The following is a 10828-nucleotide window of genomic DNA, read 5'->3' as shown; positions in this document are numbered from 1 at the left end:
ATGCACCAGCACAGTGAGCACAGCTTTAGGGGAAAGGACTTCTGTTGGATTTGGGGAGAAAAGGACTAGCTGGGAGCTCTGCCTCACTGATGCTAGTCCTCAACAGGCACAGGGAGTAGAGTTCACGTTTTCCTCCTGTCCTCTTGCCTGCTCCCCAGTACAGGTGACCTTCCACCTCCGCTTGGCATTACCAAGCCCTGCTGGAGCAGCAGACGTTGGAGAGCTTTGAAATGAGCACGCACGTGTAGTACGGGATCACACCATAAGAGGGAGATGATTCCCTGTGGATTTTCTGGGGGCCCGTAGCCCTGTCCTGGCCAGTGGGTGCCAGTGTTTGGGCGGAAAGCTGGCTGACTGAGGTTGCAGAGGTCTGGCAAAGAAAGCAAGAAGGGGAAGAGTTCAGGAATGTGTCCTTGTGTCAGGAGGCGGAAGCCCTGATGTCCTTTCCGTGGTGATGTTTCCACTGGAAGCACACCTGTGTATTTTTTGGTCTACCTTTCGACACCCATGAGGACTTATTGTGAGAAGCCTCTTCTGTGTGTTTTTTTTTTTTTTTTTTTTCCAGGAGATCCCTTTATTCTCCTCCATGCCACTTCATTTATTTTCAGGCCAGGGGCACAAGTCTGCGGACAGCCCGCAGGTGAGGACGCAGGTAGTGCTGCCCAAAATGAAGGCCATAGGGGCTGAGATGCTACAGGAGAGTAGCAATGGCTGAAGGAAAGCATAGGGTGTGCAATCCTGCCTTCGGTCCCGCTCCGTTTGCTCTCGCTTATTAAGGATGCTGCCTGAGCACAGGCAGCCTGGGGCAGAGAAAAGGGCTCTCCAGGGAGCTGGGAACGGGCTCTGCCAAGCGGCCACCGAATCCAGGGCACGCTGTGTGGCCGTGTATATGTGTGTCTGTCTGTCCGTCCCGACCTGGCTCCTGCGAAATGAAAACTCTGCCTGCCTGCAGCCCCAGGGCTGGAGCCGGGTTTGTCACAGCAGGAGGTGGTCGGTGGGTCTGGGAAGGGCTGTTGTACCTGAATTTCAGGTTGTTTTAAATACTCTTCTTTGTAAAGTCGGTTTCCTATAGCACCACAGAAGCATGAGTGAGGTTTGTCTAGCCTTCCTCCAAGAAGGAACATTTTTTCCCAATATCTGAAGTACTTATTTATGCCTTTTGAAATCGTGTTTCTTGAACTTCATCAAAAGAAGGGGAAAAAAAAAGATCATCTGAAAAATATGTACCAGTGAGGGAATCTGGCATTATCACCCACAGCTGTCTCAAAAAACAGCCCTGTACTCCTCGGTGCTCATTTCTGGAACAGATCTGAATTCAGGGACAAGGTGTGAGACATTTCGAGAAAGTCTTCATTACAGTGCTGAGTGATTTCCCACCTCCTCCTCTTCTCCATTACACCTTTTTTTTTTTTTTTTTTTTTTCTCTCCCAAGTCTTGCTGCGGGAGGTTAAGGAGCAGAATTACATCAACTCCCTTTTCTTCCTGCGCACGCCAATCTCCCCAGCTTCAGACACTGTTTTTGCCAAGACTTCTGGAAACTGGAAAAGGCCCAAACCAGGCAAAGCTCAGAGGTGTCTGCAGCAGCCTGAGAAGAGGCTGAGGTGTCCTACACGGCACGGAGACATCTCCTCCCCCTGCACCCAGAGACAACCCCGGTGCTGGTGTCATACAGCCACAAGAAGCTCGCCTGAGCTTGCTGTTGTCTGCTCCGCTCGGCGCCATGTGCACGACCTCCCAGGCCTTGTCCTACCAGGCCGTGGCTCCCGAGCCATGCCCACGAAGGGGATGGGCCTCGGCGCTGTGGGGGGGGACAGGGCGGAGGGTGGTCTGCTGACAGGACACAGAGGAAACTCCTCAGCACCTCGGCTGGGCAGGGGTTCGGGGCTGACAGGCCTTGAGGAGGTGGGAGAAGGGCGACGGGGAATCAAGAGCTGCCAGAGAAGGTCAGTGGGCAGGTATGGAGCAAGAAGTCTCCTGTCAGGATAGAGTCTCCTGGATGGCCTTCAGAGAGAGGGAAGGGAGCAGGAAAGCCCTTGAAGGTAGGACTGGGAGGAAAAGGTGGAGAACATCTCCCTTGGGCTTGGTGTCCCCCTGTTGCCACCCCAAGGTGTCACACCAAAGCAAGAGGCAGGGATTGTTGTGCCATAGCTGCTAGCAAGTTTGCTCAGGGTAATGGAGACTACCTCAGAGATTTCTTTGAGGGGCTCCATGCAGTCCTGCAGCTCCTGTGAGACTTAACGGAAGTGACAGCAGTCCAGAGACACCACGATGTCACCGACAGAACTTCACAATTCATCTGTTACACCTTAAAAAGGAACAATGAAGGAAAAGAGCAAAGGAGGCAGACTGGGGTGGCAAGGCAGATGGAAATAACTAGCAGTGACTGTGTGGCCTCAGCTTTCTCTTTCCCTGAGGTAAGAGCGAGACAAGGCTAATCTCTCCTGAGAGAGCCATCAGCTGGAAGTATTCCTCAGGCTCTTTGGCTGTCACCACTTCGCCTGTCGGGAAAGGTAAATAGTTCAGTATTCATTAACTTGTCAGTCACAGGAGACTTTTGCACCATTTTCCTGTATTGATCCATCTCCATTCCTTCTGCAAGAGCAGGAACAGGGCAGCTCCAGGAAGGGCCCAGGAACAAACATTTTTCAGGCAGGACATCAGATGGGTCTTCTGGAGCCACAGGAGAGTGACTGGCAGTATCCTATGGCTTTTTCTCAAAGCAGGACAAGGCAATAGGAGCTGTAACTGTATTTTGCCAAAAAATGACAGGATTCTTCAGTGTCCCTCAAAGAGAAACAGCTTACCAGGACACTCATCTCCTTTGCAGACAGGGCTGTTGCTCTGTTCGTTTCATCAGATTGCTCTTCAAATCTCGCTGCAGGACTGTCTCTAGTTCCTATGAAGTTTCTACATCATTCTGGGAGCAAATTAGCAATTAGCTTGGACTTGCCTTCCCATTATGACCAGATGCCAGAGTTGTGAACACTTGTTCTCTAGAGCTTCAAACTCTCCTTGCTAAGGCAGCTCTTTTTTTCAGTATCTCATTAGACTTTTGCACCACTTTTTCAGTATTGATCTGTCTCCCTTCCTTCTGCAAGAAGATCTCATTAGAGAAAGTGGCTGTGTGAGCAGCCTACTAGAAGTCGTAGGATCACTCTGTCCCTCTAGTAAACATCTGCGTAGGTCAGAACTTTTTTACATTAGACTCTTTACAAAAGCGCGATTGCTTTTCCAAAGAGACAATGGTTCCTCTAAGCAAGATAAAGTGATAGAAGGAAAAAAATCCCACAATGTAAACAGCATTTCCAGACTTCCTTGAAGGTAATCCCATAATGCTGAGGCCAGAGCACTGGTCAGTGCACTGGCTTCCCGTGGCTCCTCTGGGGAGCTCTTGGGGTCGTTTTGCAGATCACAAATCCTGCCCCTCCCACACTATCTCAGAAATCAGAGATGAAGTGGTCTCTAGTGGTTAGAGTAAGTTTCCTTCCTTTCTGGAAGGAAAAAAATAATGAGTTTCCCCTTGCTGGTCAGCAGAGACTTTATGCAGATGGACACAGGAAATCGGGATTTATTGGTCCCACAGCTCACACAATTCCTTGATTTAGATGACTAGAAAAGTCTTAGCACTCCATGACCTGACTGGATCAGGTTGCAAATCTTTAAATCATACTGACTTCACATTTGTGTTCCATTTCCATGATCAGATGAGAAAATTCACATTTCTTTAAATTCAGCAAAACAAACTCATTGTGGTGTCATGGGATAAGAAGTTGCATCAGATGGAAGCAATACCATCTTCCTTTTCTCTTGTATTTCTTTTTGCCTTTGTTTGTTTGTTTGTTTTGTTTTGTATTTCTTTCTATGGTCCCTTCTGAAACAAAACCAAGATATTCCAAACTTCATTGTGTTAAGCGCTGTACAAATATCAAATGAAGAGTTGCTCCCCATCCTAAAGTGCTTACAGGCAGAATAGATGAGCAATGACAACATGTGGATCTGTGCAAGGGGCTTACTGAAAAGCCAACAAGATGTGGGCTGTGGACAAATCTGTCTGGGAGCTGACACCAGTGCCATGTTTCTTTCTCAGCAATATATCATTTTCATAGGCACATGGCCATGATGGAATTGCTGGTCCAAACCCTGGAGAGGACCAGCCCAGAGCAGTGTGCTTCAGTGAAAGATGGCTGAGCCTGCTTCACTCAAGCAGTGCTTTTTTTTTTTTTCAAAGAAACTGAATAATTTTGATGGAAGAAATGAGGGTGACTGCCACCGCAGGTGCAGGTAGAGCACACATGTGGAGCCGTTGCATCAGCTCTGGCACAGGGTGAGAAGAAGGACCCATCCAAACTCACGCAGATAAAAGAAATCTGAAATCCAACATGCATTGCCTTTTGACATTGATCTTATTAGATGAAGATTAATTTTCACAGATTTTTTTCACCCAAAGATATTGCATTTCTTTTCACAAAAATATTTTCATTCTAATTTCCAGGTGAATATCCACTGAGACTCTCTCTTTTCTGAAAAAATAAAAAAATAAAAAAAATACGGGAGTTGACAAACTTCTACCCACAAACAAAAGGGAATGTGAAGTCAATATTTTTTCACCAAGCTGCAGTGTTTGGATCGAATTCTCCTTTCCAGCTGTGCCCTTGGCCCAGTTAAGGAATCATGGGAGCTGCTCAATAGTCTGTCAGCTGGACTGGGGCCCCAGTGACCCAGGACTTCATCTCATGTCCGTGAGGAAACAGCTCAACACTTGCTTGATAATCATGGAGTTCACAGGGGCTTAAATCCATCCTCACCTTGTCTGCCACTGCCAAATCTGGTCCAGGTTCTCCTTCATTGGCATGATCAGACTTCATCGATCAGACGTGAGGGCTATTGTTCAGGAAAACAAAACATACCTCCTTCTGGGAGTGAAGCAGTGTTTTATCAAGTTTTGAAATGTGATGGTTGGTTGGTTGCTTGAAGACCCCACCCTAAAATACAGAGGTCAATGTATGGAGGAATGTTCTCAGTATCCATGGAAAGCCTAATGAAGATGATCAGAAGAATCACTTCAAAATCTCATTTGGGATACAAATTAAAACAGTAGTGTAGAAAATAAGTGTCTGCTTTAAGAGGCGTAAAGCTGTCCACAAGAACCAGAGACTGCCTTGACTATAAGGGCAGAACAGGCAGGTTGCTCACAGACAGATCCTTGCAGGGGAACACCCAAATGTTCCCTTGTTTAGCTGTGTCATAGCACACACCTGAGCCCAGCTGTGTTTTCAACTCAACCCACGACTTTCACACAGAATACAGTGAACAAGTCTGGCTATGTCTGCAGTGATGCAAGACCGGAACCAAAGACAGTCTTCAAACCCTCTGAAGACACCATGGAGAGTCTGTGCAAGGTCACTGGAGCCCTTCCAGGTGAGCTGAGATCTCTGGGATGGTTTTCTTTGCCCTTGTTCTCCTCATTTCCCCTGGGAGAGGACATTCTTCTAAATGAAGCTGTTTGAGCCTTTCAACAGCCCAAAACTGTGGCTGTGATCTGCGTAATAACCACCCCTTGTCTCCTGCAGATTGTGCCAGCTTCTCTTAATGTTGTTTGTATGGGGACAGTCATAAAGATGCAAATTTCTCTATGTCCCCAGAGAAACACCGGGAGATGCCGTTCACTACCTACGACGGCCACACAGGCCAGTCACTAGGGTATCGCCATTATGAGGAGCAGGCCACAGGTTTCACAGTGGCTGAACAACGGCCATGTCAGGCTCTTGTTCAGCTGTAACAGCAGTTGTTTAAGAGCCAAGTGACCATCCCCAGCTCTGTCTAAGCTTTAGCTTCACTTTGTGCAACTGGGTACAACGTCCTACGTGTGAGATACTCCCATCACTAACAGATAGGAATACCAAGTGCTGAGTGAACTCCCTCTGACCCCAGATGATGCTGTTTTGCTGCACAGCTATTTCACTCTGTGTATGTGCAGGGTGTTTGTCTCCACAGCAAATGCAATGCAGAATTGGCCCCTAAAAGGCAGTTTAGGTCAGTGATAGAAAAGTTTGTATTTAAATGTTCTTGCAGACAAAGGCAGACCAAGAAGACTGCCTGGAGTCCATTAATTAACAGCGTTATGTCATCTATGAAAGTGCAGTAGATCAACACTGTCAAAGTTTTCTCTCACCGTTAGAGTGTCAGAGCACTGTGGTTTTGCTTTGGCTAAAGAAAAATGTCTTTCTAGGGTTGCTGTCTGTTAATAAGGGCTCTGCTAGCACACAAAATTGGGCGAGCTAATTATTCATGCCTTTTGTTTGAAAGTTTATATAATGAGCAAGTCAGAGTTTCTTTTCACAGTGTTTGAATGGTATCTCTTCAAGAGGTCAGGGGAGGAAACTTGAGATAATAGAGCAAAAATAAATCAGATTCTGCTGCTTTCAAGTGCATCCAGGGGTTACAGTAGCTTGAGTGTGATTTGGAAACTGAAGGCTTTCTCAGTGGCCTGAAACTGGTGTAGTAAAAGAGGCAAAGATACAGGAGGGAGCTTATGAAGAGAAACAATAGGTGCTGCAGTAGCAGCTGATAATATCTTTGCAGAATTAGGACCTGACTCTTTCTGGTGCTCAAAGCTGGGTTACACTGCAGAAGCTGTTTTATGTATTTATTCACCTAGTGTTACAGCCGTGCTGATGGAACAGTCTTTCCCTCTAGCTGCATCAAGGAGTATAATACACCACATAGCCCGTGAAGCTTCTTCCTTTTTCTAGCATAGGAGTAAACATATGAATGCTTTCAAACTGCTGATGTACTGTTCAGACTAAGAGTGGGGAGGGAATTTCACAGCCATTAGCCGACCTATGCAAATCAAAGTAGTGAAACTTACACAGGCACTCAAACCCTGCAATTTTCTGAGCTGTATGTTATCTGAGGAAATCCATACACATTTACCATGGAGGTGTCAGTCAGGAAATTCATTCTGTCTTTTAAAACCAGCCTTTTCAAAACATGACTATTTCTCTCTGATGACTGCGGAGAGAACTGGGCGCAGTTGGGTGGTACAACTGAGCTGCAGCAATAGCTTGCTGCCACTGCAACAACTCCCTGCTCCACTTCTGCCTCATCTCCACTGCCCTGTCCTCCACAAGGGTCATCGTCTCCATCCTTCTCTGCAGGCTTCAGTGCTTATCTGTTCCATTCTAGAGTCAGTTCAACCCACTGGGGCAGCAGAAAAACATTTGATGCTTGCTTAGCCTGTGAAGATTGACTTCTGAGCCTGGAAAACCGGGGGAGCTGGGCCCTGCATGCCTGACCCATTCCCTACTGTCATTTTCAGCCCAAGTGACCTAGAGATTTCACCCTGAGGTGTTAGCCAAAGCTGGCCCACGTTTATTCAACTGGGTTAATTTTCCTCCCTGGTAATGCTTTCTGGCCACAGCCCATTGATACTATTTGGTCTGCTTCATGCTATCGGGAAAAACAAGACCTTCAGAAGCTCTGCTCTGCTGGTTGTGACATTTGCTGGAAGGGAGGAGAAATAAAATAAGGCAATATTTAAATGGATATATGAGTTCCAAATATTCAGCAATTCACGTGAGCTGCACAGCATTTTTTTCTGCGATCTATTACAAGTAAAGTATAGAACAGCAATGTGTTATGTTACCTTGTCCAGAGACCAGAGGAGAAATGGTCCGTAGGTATTTAAAGGGTTGTTGGGCATTGGAATAGGCTGCCCAGGGAGGTGGTTGAGTCACCATCCCTGGAGGTCTTTAAAAGACGTTTGGATGTAGAGCTTAGTGATATGGTTTAGACTTGTTAGTGTTAGGTCAGAGGTTGGACTCGGTGATCTTGGAGGTCTCTTCCAACTTGGACTATTCTGTGATTCTGTGATTCTGTGAACTGGTTTTCATTTCCAGTCTAACACCTAAATGCTCAGCATTTGCCTTTGCATCTCTGACTTCATTTCTAAGGTCCATAAAGCAGATCTGTGCAGGGGAAGAGGTCTCTGTTTCTGGATGGGAGGGGATGGCACCTGGATGGTGGGATGGTACTCAAGGCCTTCAGCCATTTCTTCTGAGAGTGGCAAAGAGAGTCCTAGGTACAAGAGTCTAAGCAAATAGAGACACATTGTGTTGTAGGGCTGAGATTAAAAACTGTATTTATGCTTTGCTGGTAACTTAGTTTGCAACCTTCTAACAAAACCCTGACCTTTATCTTGCTGGGTAAATGGGGCTTTGTCCTACCTGCAGTGTCTGTGTTGATTTTTGAGGCGGGCTTAGATGAGGCTGGCAAGGTGAGGCAGAGGTGCTAATCTGCAGGTATCACAAAGACTTGATAAAGTAGATGGCAGATGTGAGGGAGCCTTCACCCAGAGAGATGACTGGATCCCTAAGGACTGACAAAATATCTGCTAAGAGCTATTCTTAGGCTTGCTATCTCTTAACACTGAGTGCTGGTGGAAAACTGTCTTCAGCAAGCAGAAGTCTCTTTCCCAGCTTTTTTTCTCCTCCTAGGAATAAGCAGCTGAAATGTCTCCTATCATTAGTAGCAAACCTGAAGTATCACAGTCTAATCACATCACCCCATGCCCTGAGTCATGCTCCCACAAGACAGGAGCCTTGTGAAACAAGGTCTTCTGAAACCTAGCTAAAGTGCAGCCCGACTTCAGAAGCTTGCATGATCTGAGGGTCAGGCTGTGTTTCCTTGATACCTATTGTTTCGTCTGAGAGCTGCAATCTCTATTCACATGGGAGGTGGAAATTCCTGCTCGCTGGTCACCAGAAGGAGCCTGCATGTAGCCAGTCACACAAAGGTGAAAGTGAGGACAGGGATAATTCTGAAACCATTTGTTTTTGGTTTTGGTTCATGCAGGTTTCGTGATGCCTTCTGCATTTCCCTACTGTTATGCAGCTCTTTCCTAACCGAGGAAGGATTGGCAATAGCCAGAACATAAAGCCTGCCAAAACAGACCTTACTGCCCACAAGTGCCTGATACATGTTGCCACAAAACCGTGAAAAATACGGACACCATATCCTGAAGAAACCAAAGAAAAAGTTCTATTTTAGGATATGTTAGAAGTACAACAAAGCATATTGCATTTATGAAATGACTTTGAGATGTAAATATGAATACTAAAAAGGAAAAAAAAAAATCACAGAGGGAAAGCTTCTTGCTTCTGTTACATTGCCATGAATTATTGCATGGGTAACACTTCGCTAGATTTACTCCTGACCAATCACACAAAAATTACTGACAGAGGCTACTGCTTTATTTGAGAAGAAATTATAAAGCTAAAAAAGTATTTTCTGCTACTAGATTTTTAAAGGATTCTTGCAAATCACAGTCTTGTACTGGCTTCTCTCCTTTGTGCTCTTGAATTTGTCAGCCTGGCAGAACAAGATGACAATGCATTTTGAAAAACAGTTTGAGCTAATGAATTGCACTGAAAACACAACTTTTTCCAAATCTAACTATCTAATAGGTATTTTTAGTTAAAACTGCATACAATGATCTATCCACATAAGCATTGAATAATTTTATAATATCAGTTAACTATGAGCTATCTTTAATTATATCATCTCTGTATTTAAGTTAGTCATCAAATTAGCTTTATAACATCTTCCCAAACTTGTTCTCGAAAATTAAACACAAATTTACAAATGTCATATCCAGCAACCTGACTGCCAAGTCTAAGTTCATTCTGATAAAGAAATTAGCAAATCACAAGTCTCTGTTGGTCTGCTGTTCAATTAAGTTGTGCTATTAATTGGTACAAAAGAAAAAGTAAATAATTCATACTCCTATTTCTGTTTTACCAGCTGAAGCAGATTCTACCATGGCGGCCTATCAGGAGCCCTGTTCCTTTTGATATATATTACCAGACTTAGAAAATTTTTTTATCGGATGAGCAAAGGTGGTGTTGGAGAGTGCAGTCCAGTATCTACCAGTCTGGATCAGAGTTCTCCATGAAGTCAGATGAGAGGTACAGCCTGCATGACTTCCTCTTTCCCCTGATACTAAAAGGAGAAGACAGACATGGGACAAAAGACAGTAGATTTTGGGTTACGTTATAGAGTCTATTTATAAACCCAAAGGATAAAATCATATTTTAGGGTAAAACACAGTATATTTTCATAGCACAAGAAAATGATGAGTCACTGAATATTATTTCTCTACAGAAAAGATGTATCCTGGCTAGGGAAAAGAAAGAAGGAGCACAGAAGAGGAAAAACTTAACTATTTGAATGTAACACTCTTGTTTACATGTTGGGTACTGATGCAATCCAGAAGGACAGGAATAATCTGGGAGCCAAATACAATGTCACAGGTCCTGAACAATTGCATATTGTCTGTGAATAACAACTTCGCAGCAGAGCTGAGTGCTCCCCCTTCCTCAGGAGGCCTTTCAGGACTTAAAACAATGTTTCTGGAAGGAGTCATTGATAGAAAAACTCAGCAAGACCAATATCACAAATCACAATAAATTAAAAGAACCCCACCCTTGGATTTGGCAAATCAGAATCCTATGTGGATTGGACCAACATCATTATTAGAAGCAGATCTCAGCCTGTAGTCCCAAGAAACAGCAAACACGTCTGCTTTGAATCCTGCCTGCAAGGTTGTGTGCCGTGATCGTCTTTGCATATCGCCATCTCTCCGTAGAGGGAAGAGGTGATGTGTATTTGCCTGAGAAAGCAATAAAGTGCAAATCCTCTAGTGGAGAAATGGCCTGTTGTTGTGCGAGGGTACAGTTTCCAAGCTCATTCAGTGCTGACACAGATTACATGCTCTCAGCTGAGCCTTAGACTGCTTTGGGTAAAGCCCATCCATTTAATCCAAATCATC

General features: G+C 45.0%; 1 long non-coding RNA gene across 1 annotated transcript; it reads left to right on the top strand.

Annotated features, from left to right (window-relative positions):
* The first annotated feature begins 2328 nt into the window (after positions 1-2328).
* Positions 2329-9745, top strand: LOC125183856 (uncharacterized). The gene is made up of 3 exons (XR_007166578.2): positions 2329-2510; positions 5301-5418; positions 8854-9745. It is a non-coding gene; the product is annotated as an uncharacterized lncRNA (long non-coding RNA).
* The last annotated feature ends 1083 nt before the right edge of the window (positions 9746-10828 follow it).

The sequence above is a fragment of the Anser cygnoides genome, chromosome 1, assembly GCF_040182565.1.
Source record: "Anser cygnoides isolate HZ-2024a breed goose chromosome 1, Taihu_goose_T2T_genome, whole genome shotgun sequence".
Lineage (NCBI taxonomy): Eukaryota > Metazoa > Chordata > Aves > Anseriformes > Anatidae > Anser > Anser cygnoides.
This window is presented reverse-complemented; position numbering and strand designations above follow the sequence as displayed.